This window comes from Triticum dicoccoides, chromosome 5A (assembly GCF_002162155.2).
Source record: "Triticum dicoccoides isolate Atlit2015 ecotype Zavitan chromosome 5A, WEW_v2.0, whole genome shotgun sequence".
Lineage (NCBI taxonomy): Eukaryota > Viridiplantae > Streptophyta > Magnoliopsida > Poales > Poaceae > Triticum > Triticum dicoccoides.
The window spans coordinates 319,237,922-319,250,240 of NC_041388.1; positions in this window are offsets into that span (position 1 = coordinate 319,237,922).

Sequence of the window (12,319 nt, forward strand, 5' to 3'; positions counted from 1 at the left end):
GTCTTCGTGAAGTTGTCTCATCATCTATTACTTCTACTACTATGGCTAATGCTTTAGCATTAAAATAAAGTAATTACATGATGTTTATGTTGACACGCAGGTCATAAATAAATTAAGACAACTCCTATGGCTCCTGCCAGTTGTCATACTCATTGACATGCAAGTCGTGATTCCTATTACAAGAACATGGTTAATCTCATACATCACATATATCATTCATCACATCCTTTTGGCCATATCACATCACACGGCACATGCTGCAAAAACAAGTTAGACGTCCTCTAATTGTTGTTGCAAGTTTTTACGTGGCTGCTATAGGTATCTAGCAAGAACGTTTCTTACCTACGCCAAAACCACAACGTGATATGCCAATTTCTATTTACCCTTCATAAGGACCCTTTTCATCGAATCCGATCCGACTAAAGTGGGAGAGATAGACACCCGCCAGCCACCTTATGCAACTAATGCATGTCAATCGGTGGAACTAGTCTCACGTAAGTGTACGTGTAAGGTCGGTCCGGGCCGCTTCATCCCACGATGCCGCCGAATCAAGATAAGACTAGTAACGGCAAGCAAATTGACAATATCCACGCCCACAACTGCTTTGTGTTCTACTCGTGCATATAAACTACGCATAGACCTAGCTCATGATGCCATCGTTGGGGATCGTAGCAGAAATTTAAAATTTTCTACGCATCACCAAGATCAATCTATGGAGTAATCTAGCAACGAGGGGAAGGAGAGTGCATCTACATACCCTTGTAGATCGCTAAGCGGAAGCATTCAAGTGAACGGGGTTGATGGAGTCGTACTCGTCGTGATCCAAATCACCGATGATCCTAGCGCCGAACGGACGGTACCTCCGTGTTCAACACACGTACGGAACGGAGACGTCTCCCACGCCTTGATCCAGCAAGCAGGAGGGATAGGTTGAGGAAGAGAGTCCAACAGCAGCACGACGGCGTGGTGGTGATGGAGTGGCCGTTCTCCGGCAGGGCTTCGCCAAGCTCACGCGGAGGAGGAGAGGTATTGGAGGGGAGGGGCTGCGCCAGGTTCAAGGGTTTAGCCGCCCTCCCACGCCTCCACTATTATAGGTGGGGAGAGAGGGGGCCGGCCCCCCTTAGATCCCATCTAGGGTTGGGGCGGCGGTCAAGGGGGGGAGGAGTGCCTCCCAAGTCAAGTGGAGGCCCTCCCCCTTAGGGTTTCCCCTCTCCCATGCGCATGGGCCTTGGGGGACTGGTGCCCTTGGCCCATTAATGTTAGGGCGCCCCCCTACAGCCCATGCTGCTGTATTGGATGTGGTGGAACATTTTCCGGACCTCCGGACCCCTCCGGAATCATCCGGAACCTTCCGGAAGCTTCCCGGTACAATACCGGAAAAACCGAACTTTTCCCGGAACCCGAACAACAACTTTCCATATATAAATCTTTACCTCGGACCATTCCGGAACTCCTTGTGACGTCCGGGATCTCATCCAGGACTCCGAACAACATTCGGTAATCACATACATGTCTTCCTAATAACCCTAGCGTCATCGAATCTTAAGTGTGTAGACCCTACGGGTTCGGGAACCATGCAGACATAACCGAGACAACTCTTCGGCCAATAACCAACAGCGGGATCTGGATACCCATGTTGGCTCCCACATGTTCCATGATGATCTCATTGGATGAACCACGATGTCGAGGATTCAATCAATCCCGTATTCAATTCCCTTTGTCCAGCGGTATTGTACTTGCCCGAGATTCGATTGTCGGTATCCCGATACCTTGTTCAATCTCGTTACCGGCAAGTCTCTTTACTCATTCCATAACACATCATCCCGTGATCAACTCCTTGGTCACATTGTGCACATTATGATGATGTCCTACCGAGTGGGCCCAGAGATACCTCTCCGTTACACGGAGTGACAAATCCCAGTCTAGATTCGTGCCAACCCTACAGACACTTTCGGAGATACCTGTAGTGAACCTTTATAGCCACCCAGTTACGTTGTGACGTTTGGCACACCCAAAGCACTCCTACGGTATCCGGGAGTTGCACAATCTCATGGTCTAAGGAAATGATACTTGACATTAGAAAAGCTTTAGCATATGAACTACATGCTAGGCTTAGGATTGGGTCTTGTCCATCACATCATTCTCCTAATGATGTGATCTCGTTATCAACGACATCCAATTCCATGGTCAGGAAACCGTAACCATCTTATTGATCAACGAGCTAGTCAACTAGAGGCTTACTAGGGACATGGTGTTGCCTATGTATCCACACATGTATATGAGTTTCCTATCAATACAATTCTAGCATGGATAATAAACGATTATCATGAACAATGAAATATAATAATAACCAATTTATTATTGCCTCTAGGGCATATTTCCAACAATGGGATCATGGAACTACAAACAATTGAAATTGGAATTTCATCAGAAGTTTTATCCTATGCATCTTGTTCATCGTGATCGCAATTATATATATAATTTTTGGCCTCGCGAAGGAGAAAGCATCGCTCAATCTTGGGGGAGGCCTAAATCAATGTTATATTCATGCCCCAATCATGAGCTCTCAACAGAAATAACTATTCAAAATTTATATGCTCGGCTTTGTGATAGCAACCGCACCATGCTTGATACTTCTTGTGCTGGCTCTTTTATGATGAAGACTATTGAATTCAAATGGGATTTATTGGAAAGAATTAAACGCAACTCTGAAGATTGGGACCTCGACGAAGGTAAGGAGTCCGGTATGGCACCTAAGTTTGATTGTGTTAAATCATTTAGGATACCGATGTTTTCCGTAAATTTAGCAGTGAATATGAACTTGACTCTGAAATAGTAGCTTCTTTCTGTGAATCTTTTTCTACTCATGTTGATCTCCCTAGGGAGAAGTGGTTTAAATATCATCCTCCCATAGAAGTAAAAGTAGCTGCACCTATTAAAGTTGAAGAAAAGACTGTCACTTATAATGATCCTATTGTTCCTACTTCTTATGTTGAGAAACCACCTTTTCCTATTGGGATAAAAGATCATGCAAAAGCTTCAACTGTGGTTCATAAAAGCAATATTAGAACCTATACACCTCCTGAGCAAATTAAAGTTGAACCTAATATTGCTATTGTTAAAGATCTCTTGTCTGATAATATAGATGGGCATGTTATTCATTTCTGTGGTGAAACTGCTAGAATTGCTAAACCTTGTGCTAAAGATAAACATAGACCTGTGGTAGGCACGCCTGTTATTTCTGTTAAAATAGGAGATCATTGTTATCATGGCTTATGTGATATGGGTTCCAGTGCTAGTGCTATACCTCATGACTTATACAAAGAAATTATGCATGATATTGCACCTGCTGAGATAGAAGATATTAATTTCACAATTAAACTTGCCAATAGAGATACTATTTCACCAATTGGAATTGTTAGAGATGTTAAAGTCTTGTGTGGGAAAACTAAATATCCTGCTGATTTTCTTGTTCTTGGTTCCCCACAAGATAGCTTTTGTCCCATTATATTTGGTAGACCCTTCTTGAACATAATTAATGCTAAGATAGATTGCGAAAAGGATGTTGTTAATATTGGTTTAGGTGATATGTCCCATGAATTTAATTTCTCTAAATTTCGTAGACAACACCGTGAAGAGGAATTGCCTAGTAAAGATGAAGTTATCAGTCTTGCTTCTATTGCCGTGCCTCCTAGTGTTCCTTTAGAACAATATTTGCCAGACCATGAAAATGATATGTTTATGAATGAAAGAAGGTAAATAGAGGAAGTATTCTTTAAATATGAACCCATCCTAAAACACAATTTGCCTGTTGAAATCCTAGGGGATCCTCCTCTACCCAAGGGTGATCCCGTGTTTGAGCTCAAACCTTTACCTGATACTCTTAAATATGCTTATCTTGATGAGAAAAAGATATATCCTATTATTATTAGTGCTAAACTTTCAGAGCATGAAGAAGAGAGATTATTGAAAACTTTGAAGAAGCACCATGCTGCTATTGGATATACTCTCGATGATCTTAAGGGCATTAGTCCCACACTATGTCAGCACAAAATAAATATGGAGAAAGATGCCAAACCAGTTCGTGATCACCAACGACGGCTGAATCCTAAGATGAAAGAAGTGGTAAGAAAGGAAATGCTAAAGCTCCTTGAGGCAGGTATAATTTATCCCGTAGCTGATAGTTAGTGGGTAAGTCATGTCCATTGTGTCCCTAAAAAGGGAGGTATTACTGTCGTTCCTAATGATAAAGATGAATTGATTCCTCAAAGAATTATTACAGGTTATAGGATGGTAATTGATTTCCGCAAATTAAATAAGGCTACTAAAAGAGATCATTAACCCTTACCTTTTATTGATCAGATGCTAGAAAGATTATCCAAACATACACATTTTGCTCTCTAGATGGTTATTCTGGTTTCTCTCAAATACCTGTGTCAGCTGATGATCAATCTAAGACCACTTTTACTTGCCCGTTCGGTACTTTTGCTTATAGACGTATGACTTTTGGTTTATGTAATGCACCTTCTACCTTCCAAAGATGCATGATGGCTATATTCTCTGACTTTTGTGAAAAGATTTGTGAGGTTTTCATGGACGATTTCTCCGTCTATGGATCCTCTTTTGATGATTGCTTAAGCAACCTTGATCCAGTTTTGTAGAGATGTGAAGAAACTAACCTTGTTTTGAATTGGGAGAAGTGCCACTTTATGGTTAATTAAGGTATTGTCTTGGGGCATAAAGTTTCTGAAAGAGGTATTGAAGTTGATAAAGCTAAGGTTGATGCTATTGAAAAGATGCCATGTCCCAAGGACATCAGAGGTATAAGAGGTTTCCTTGGTCACGCCGGTTTTTATAGGAGGTTCATTAAGGACTTCTCAAAAATTTCTCGGCCTCTAACTAATTTATTACAAAAAGATATACCATTTGTTTTTTATGATGATTGCGTAGAAGCATTTCAAATACTTAAGAATGCATTGATCTCTGCACCTATTGTTTAGCCACCTGATTGGAATTTACCCTTTGAAATTATGTGTGATGCTAGTGATTATGGTGTACGTGCTGTTCTAGGGCAAAGAGTTGATAAGAAATTAAACGTTATTCAATATGCTAGTAAAACTCTAGACAATGCTCAGAGAAATTATGCTACTACTGAAAAAGAATTGTTAGCAGTTGTATTTGCTTGTGATAAGTTCAGACCTTATATTGTTGATTCTAAAGTAACTATTCACACGGATCATGCTGCTATTAAATATCTTATGGAAAATAAACATGCTAAACCTAGACTTATTAGATGGGTTCTCTTGCTACAAGAATTTGATTTGCATATTATTGATAGAAAGGGAGCTGGGAACCCCATTGCAGACAGCTTGTCTAGGCTAGAGAATGTTCTTGATGACCCACTACCTATTGATGATAGCTTTCCTGATGAACAATTAAATGTCATAAATGCTTCTCATACTGCTCCATGGTATGCTGATTATGCTAATTACATTGTTGCTAAATTTATACCACCTAGTTTCACATACCAGCAAAAGAAAAAGTTCTTCTATGATTTGATACATTACTTTTGGGATGACCCACATCTTTATGAAGAAGGAGTAGATGGTGTTATTAGACGCTGTGTACCTGAGCATGAACAGGAACAGATCCTACGCAAGTGTCACTCCGAGGCTTATGGAGGACACCATGCTGGAGATAGAACTGCACATAAGGTATTGCAATCCGGTTTTTATTGGCCTACTCTCTTCAAGGATGCCCGTAAGTTTGGTGTATCTTGTGATGAATGTCAAAGAATTGGTAATATTAGCAGAAATCAAGAAATGCCTATGAATTATTCACTTTTTATTGAACCATTTGATTTTGGGGCTTTGATTATATGGGACCTTTTCCTGCCTCTAATGGATATACACATATTTTAGTTGCTGTTGATTACGTTACTAAGTGGGTAGCAGCTATTCCAACTAGTAGTGCTGATCATAACACCTCTATTAAAATGATTAAAGAAGTTATTTTTCCAAGGTTTTGAATCCCTAGATATTTAATGACTGATGGTGGTTCACATTTTATTCTTGGTGCTTTCCGTAAAATGCTTGCTAAATATGATGTTAATCATAGAATTGCATCTCTTTATCACCCACAGTCTAGTGGTCAAGTAGAATTGGGAAATAGAGAACTCAAATTAATTTTGCAAAAGACTATTAATAGATCTAGAAAGAATTGGTCCAAGAAACTTGATGATGCATTATGGGCCTATAGAACTGCATATAAAAATCCTATGTGTATGTCTCCATATAGAATGGTTTATGGAAAAGCATGTCACTTACCTCTCGAACTAGAACATAAGGATTATTGGGCTATTAAAGAGCTCAATTATAATTTCAAACTTGCCGGTGAGAAGAGGTTATTTGACATTAGCTCACTTGATGAATGGAGAACCCAAGCCTATGAGAATGCCAAGAGTTTAAAGGAAAAAGTTAAAAGATGGCATGACAAAAGAATACAAAAGCGTGAGTTTAATGTAGGTGATTATGTATTGCTATAAAACTTTTGTTTAAGATTTTTTGCAGGAAAACTTCTTTCTAAATGGGAAGGTCCTTACGTTATCGAGGAGGTCTATCGTTCTGGTGCCATAAAAATCAACAATTTCGAAGGCACAAATCCGAAGGTGGTGAACGGTCAAAGAAGTAAACATCATATCTCAGGTAATCTTATAAATGTTGAAACCAATGTTATTGAAACCGTAACCCCGGAGGAATACATAAGGGACACTTTCCAGAATGTTTCAGACTCTGAAAAATAATAGGTATGTGGTACGTTAAGTAAACCGACTCCAAAACAGTTCTAATGGCAATTTTCTTCCGTTTTGGAATATTTAGAAAAATAGAAAAATAAGAAGCAGTCCGGGAAGGACACAAGGGCTCCACGAGGGTGGAGGGCGCGCCCTACCCCTCTGGGCGCGCCCCCCTACCTCGTGGGCAGCTCGTGTGCTCTCTGGACTCCGTTTTCTTACACGTTACGTATTTTGGTTGGTAAAAATTCATTATATAATCTCCCAAAAGTTTTGACCACCGTATCACGCAATTATCCTCTGTTTGTGTTTTGAGCTGTTGCTGCTGCGGATTAGAGCAAGATGTCTTCGCAAGAGTCAGTCGGGGAGAGCCGGGTGTCTCATCCGGCACCGAGATCAATGACAAACAACAACGTTGACCACTTTGGGCCAGTAATGGAGGAAGAGCTGGAGGCTGATTTGAAGAGGATAGATGCCATGGAGGAGGATCAAGAAGTCATTTCCCGCTTCCGAGCTGGATTCACAATGGGGGAACTGCAGAGCTTGGCTATTCCAAACTCGGTTATCCCTTCCAATGTTAGATTTCTTTCTTATGAGAATATGAAAAAGAGTGTCACTGGTTCTCCCGCAGCTATGCAGCACCCTTGGGTGCAGGGAGCTTTGGCTGTTATAGGAAAGCTTCGAAAGGAAATAATGGACCTCAAGCAGCAAGTCAATAAGCTTGAGGAGGAAAATCGTATCCTGAGGGGCATCATCGCCAAGAATATCACATCACCATCCCCGAAAAGAGAGACATAATCACATGGGTATGGGCACTCCCCTTGGCAACTACCAAGCTTGGGGGAGTGCCCCGGTATCGTATCACCATCACTTTTATCTTTACCGTTTTCTTAGTTCGATCCTTTTGATAATATCTTGATCTAGTAGAATAAAAGATTTTTAGTATGATCTAGTTGTGAGTTTTGCTTTATGATCCTTCTATGTAATCGAGTCTGTGAGCTATATAATAAAGATTAGTGTTGAGTCAAGGGCTTGATTATTTTTCCATGATCTTGAGTGAATAAAAGAAAAGAGAAAGAATAAAAAGAATAAAAGAGATCATGTGGATCTTATGGAGAGTAATGAGCTCACATAGAAAGAGTATGATGAATAAAAGTTGTTGAGAGTTGACAAACATAGTTTTGGTCATCGTTGCAATTAATAGGAAGTAATAAAGAAAGAGAGGTATTCACATATAAATATGCTATCTTGGACATGTTTTATGATTGTGAGTACTTATTAAAATATGACATGCTAAAGAGTTGACGTTGGACAAGGAAGACAACGTAATAGGTTATGTTTTCTTGCATCTAAGATAAATTATATTGTCTTGGATCATCCAACTTGATTGAGCTTGCCTTTCAACCTCATGCTAGCCAAACTCCTTGCACCAAGTAGAGATACTACTTGTGCTTCCAAATATCCCTAAACCCAATTTTGCCATGAGAGTCCACATATCTACCTATGGATTGAGTAAGATCCTTCAAGTAAGTTGTCATCGGTGCAAGCAATAAAAAAATTGCTCTCTAAATATGTATGACTTATTAGTGTGGGAGAAAATAAGCTTTATACGATCGTGTGATATGGAAGAAATAAAAGCGACAAACTGCATAATAAAGGTCCATATCACAAGTGGCAATATAAAGTGACGTTCTTTCGCATTAAGATTTTGTGCATCCAACCATAAAAGCACATGACAACCTCTGCTTCCCTCTGCGAAGGGCCTATCTTTTACTTTTTATCTCCTACCTTACATAAGAGTCATGGTGATCTTCACCCTTCCTTTTTACATTTTATCTTTTGGCAAGAACAACATGTTGGAAAGATCCTGGTATATATGGCTAATTGGATGTGAGTTTTCATGAACTATTATTGTTGACATTACCCTTGAGGTAAAACGTTTGGAGGCAAAACTATAAGCCCCTATGTTTCTCTTTGTCCGATTAAAACTACATACCCATAAGTATTGTGTGAGTGCCAGCAATTGTGAAAGACTATATGATAGTTGAGTATGTGGACTTGCAGAAAAGCTCTTATATATTGACTCTTTCTTATGTTATGATAAATTGCAATTGCTCCAATGACTGAGATTATTGTTTTTTAGATTTCAATGAAGTTTATGATTCATACTTGAAATTGTGATTGAATTGTTACTCTAACATAAGAGATCATATGACAAGAATTATATAAGTTGTTGTTCTAAGAATGATCATGATGCCATCATGTACGTATTTTATTTTTGTCGACACCTCTATCTCTAAACATGTGGACATATCTTTCGATTTCGGCTTTCGCTAGAGGACAAGCGAGGTCTAAGCTTGGGGGAGTTGATACGTCCATTTTGCATCATGCTTTTATATCGATATTCATTGCATTATGGGCTGTTATTACACATTATGTCACAATAATTATGTATATTCTCTCTTATTTTACAAGGTTTACATAAAGAGGGAGAATGCCGGTAGCTGGGATTCTGGGCTGGGAAAGGAGCAAATATTAGAGACCTATTCTGCACAGCTCCAAAAGTCCTGAAACTTCACGGAAGTCATTTTCAAAATATATAAAAAATACTAAGCGCAAGAAGTTCACCAGGGGGCCACACCCTTCCCACAAGGGTGGGGGGCATGCCCTACCCCCCTGGGCGCGCCCCTACCTCGTGGGCCCCCTGGTGGCCCTTCGATGCCCATCTTCCGCTATATGGAGTCTTTCGATGAGGAGAAAATCATAAGCCAGCTTTCCAGAAGAGACTTCGCCGCCACAAGGCAGAACCTTGGCGGAACCAATCTAGGGATCCGGCGGAGCTGTTCTGCCGGGGAAACTTCCCTCTGGGAGGGAGAAATCATCGCCATTGTCATCACCAACGATCCTCTCATCGGGAGGGGGTCAATCTCCATCTCCATCAACATCTTCACCAGCACCATCTCCTCTCAAACCCTAGTTCATCTCTTGTATCCAGTTGTTGTCTCTAAGTCTAGGATTGGTACCTGTGGGTTGCTAGTAGTGTTGATTACTCTTTGTAGTCAATGCTAGTTGGTTTATTTGGTGGAACACCATATGTTCAGATCCTATATGCATATTAATACCCCTCTGATTATGAACATGAATATGCTTTGTGAGTAGTTACGTTTGTTCCTGAGGACATGGGTGTCACACCCTCGATGCGACTATAGCTCCCACGTATCGAGGCACGACTTAGAGGCATAACCGCATTGAAGGCATATGTCGCAAGTTAGGCAATCTTCACAACATCCCAAGTAATATGATAATAATAAAGGGGAGATAACATAGTTTGCTTACACTCGCCACGTCAATCAAGTACATAAATAACATTACATCATCCAAACACTCATGGCCCGACTACGGCGCCAAAATAAAAGACAACCCAACAAGCGACACGGTCCCAATCACCCCCAACTGGGCACCACTACTGATCATCGGGAAAGGAAACATAGTAATGTTGAGAGTCTTCGTCGAACTCCCACTTGAGCTCATACGCGTGTCCTGGAGCGGAATCATCAGGCCCTGCATCTGGTGTAATAGTAATCTGTGAGCCACAGGGACTCAGCAATCTCGCACCCTCGCGATCAAGACTATCTAAGCTTATAGGTATGGCAAGGTAAAATATGAGTGGAGCTGCAGCAAGCGACTAGCAAGTATGGTGGCTAACTTATTCGCAAAAGAGAGCCAGAAGAGGAGGCAAAGCGCGGGCGTGAAACTAGAGAGCAACCTGCGCAAACATTACCCCAACACCGTGTCCACTTCCTGGACTCCGCCGAGAAGAGGCCATCACGGTAACACACTCAGTTGATTCATTTTAATTAATTAAGGTTCAAGTTATATACAACCGGACATTAACAAATTCCCATCTGCCCATAACTGCGGGCACGGCTTTCGAAAGTTCAATCCCTGCAGGGGAGTCCCAACTTAGCCCATGACAAGCTCTCACGGTCAATGAAGGAATAGACCTGCTCCCAAGACGTTCTGATCAGACTCGGTATCTCGGTTACTCAAGACAACTCCGACAATGGTAAAACAAGTCCAGCAACACCGCCCGCTGTGCCGAAAAATCCCGATAGGAGCTGCACATATCTCGTTCTCAGGGCACACCGGATAAGCTAAGAATACGGGAGCCAACGTAACCCAAGTTGCCAAGGGATGGCCCCGCACGGTGCTCTAGGTTGGACCAACACTCAGAGGAGCACTGGCCGGGGGGGGGGGGTTAAAATAATGATGACCCTTGAGTCCGCGAAACCCAAGGCAAAAGGCTAGGTGGCAAAAGGTAAAACCAAGGTTGGTCATTGCTGGAGGAGTTTTATTCAAGGTGGACTATCAAGGGGTTCCCATTATAACCCAACCGCGTAAGGAACGGAAAATCCGGGAACATAACACCGATATGACGGAAACTAGGGCGGCAAGAGTGGAACAAAACACTAGGCGAGAGGCCGAGCCTTCCACCCTTTACCAAGTATATAGATGCATTAAGATAACAAGATAATATAATGATATCCCAACAAGTAAATAAGTGTTCCAACGAGGAACGGCCTCCAATCTTCACCTGCAACTAGCAACGGTATAAGAGGGGCTGAGCAAAGCGGTAACATAGCCAATCAACGGTTTGCTAGGACAATGGTGGGTTAGAGGTTTGACATGGAAATTTGGGAGGCTTGCAAGCAAATGGTAGGCATCGTAGACATGGCATAGCAAAAGAGCGAGCAAACTAGCATAGCAAAGATAGTAGTGATTTCGAGGGTATGATCATCTTGCCTGCACAGTTGTCAGAGTGACAAGATCCTCGAACGCAAGCTCAACGGGCTCCTCATTAGCAAACTCGTCTCCCGGCTCTACCCAAACAATACAAACAAGCAACAAGGACACAATCAACCACGTGCAAACTCAAACAACACAATGCAAAGATGGTATGCTATGCGGGATGCGATGCGGGATGCAAAATGCAAGATATGACAGAAAATGCATGAACCTGGACTCAACATGGAATTCCAAGTGTGCCACTGGAAAGATGAGATGAAATCGCTTGAAAACGATATAAAGAACGCCGGAATCGGAGTTACGGTATGGAAATGGCAAGCGATTCAAAAGTGACACCGGTCTGCGATTTTCAGCAAGTAGGCATCTAAATGCAATGAGATGAACATGCTACAGCACCCAAACATGACAACAAAATACATGTCAGGGATGCTTACAAGATTCTTAACAAAAGTCTAGCACTGAGCTATGGCCAATTCATCCATTAACAGGTTCAAACAAGCATGGCAAAACTGCAAATGACAAACAGATCTCAGACTTAGTGAAATTAACACTTGTCTGGAATTTCAGATCAGGTAGCCCTCTTCGGAGCAACAAAACTACATGCTACAGGATCTGAACATGGCAAAGTAAAGCATGGCATGGAGTTACTCAAAGAGCTTAACAAAAGTCCCTTAGTGACCTTGAGCCAAAAAGGACCAGAAAATACAATTGCAAGCATGTGAA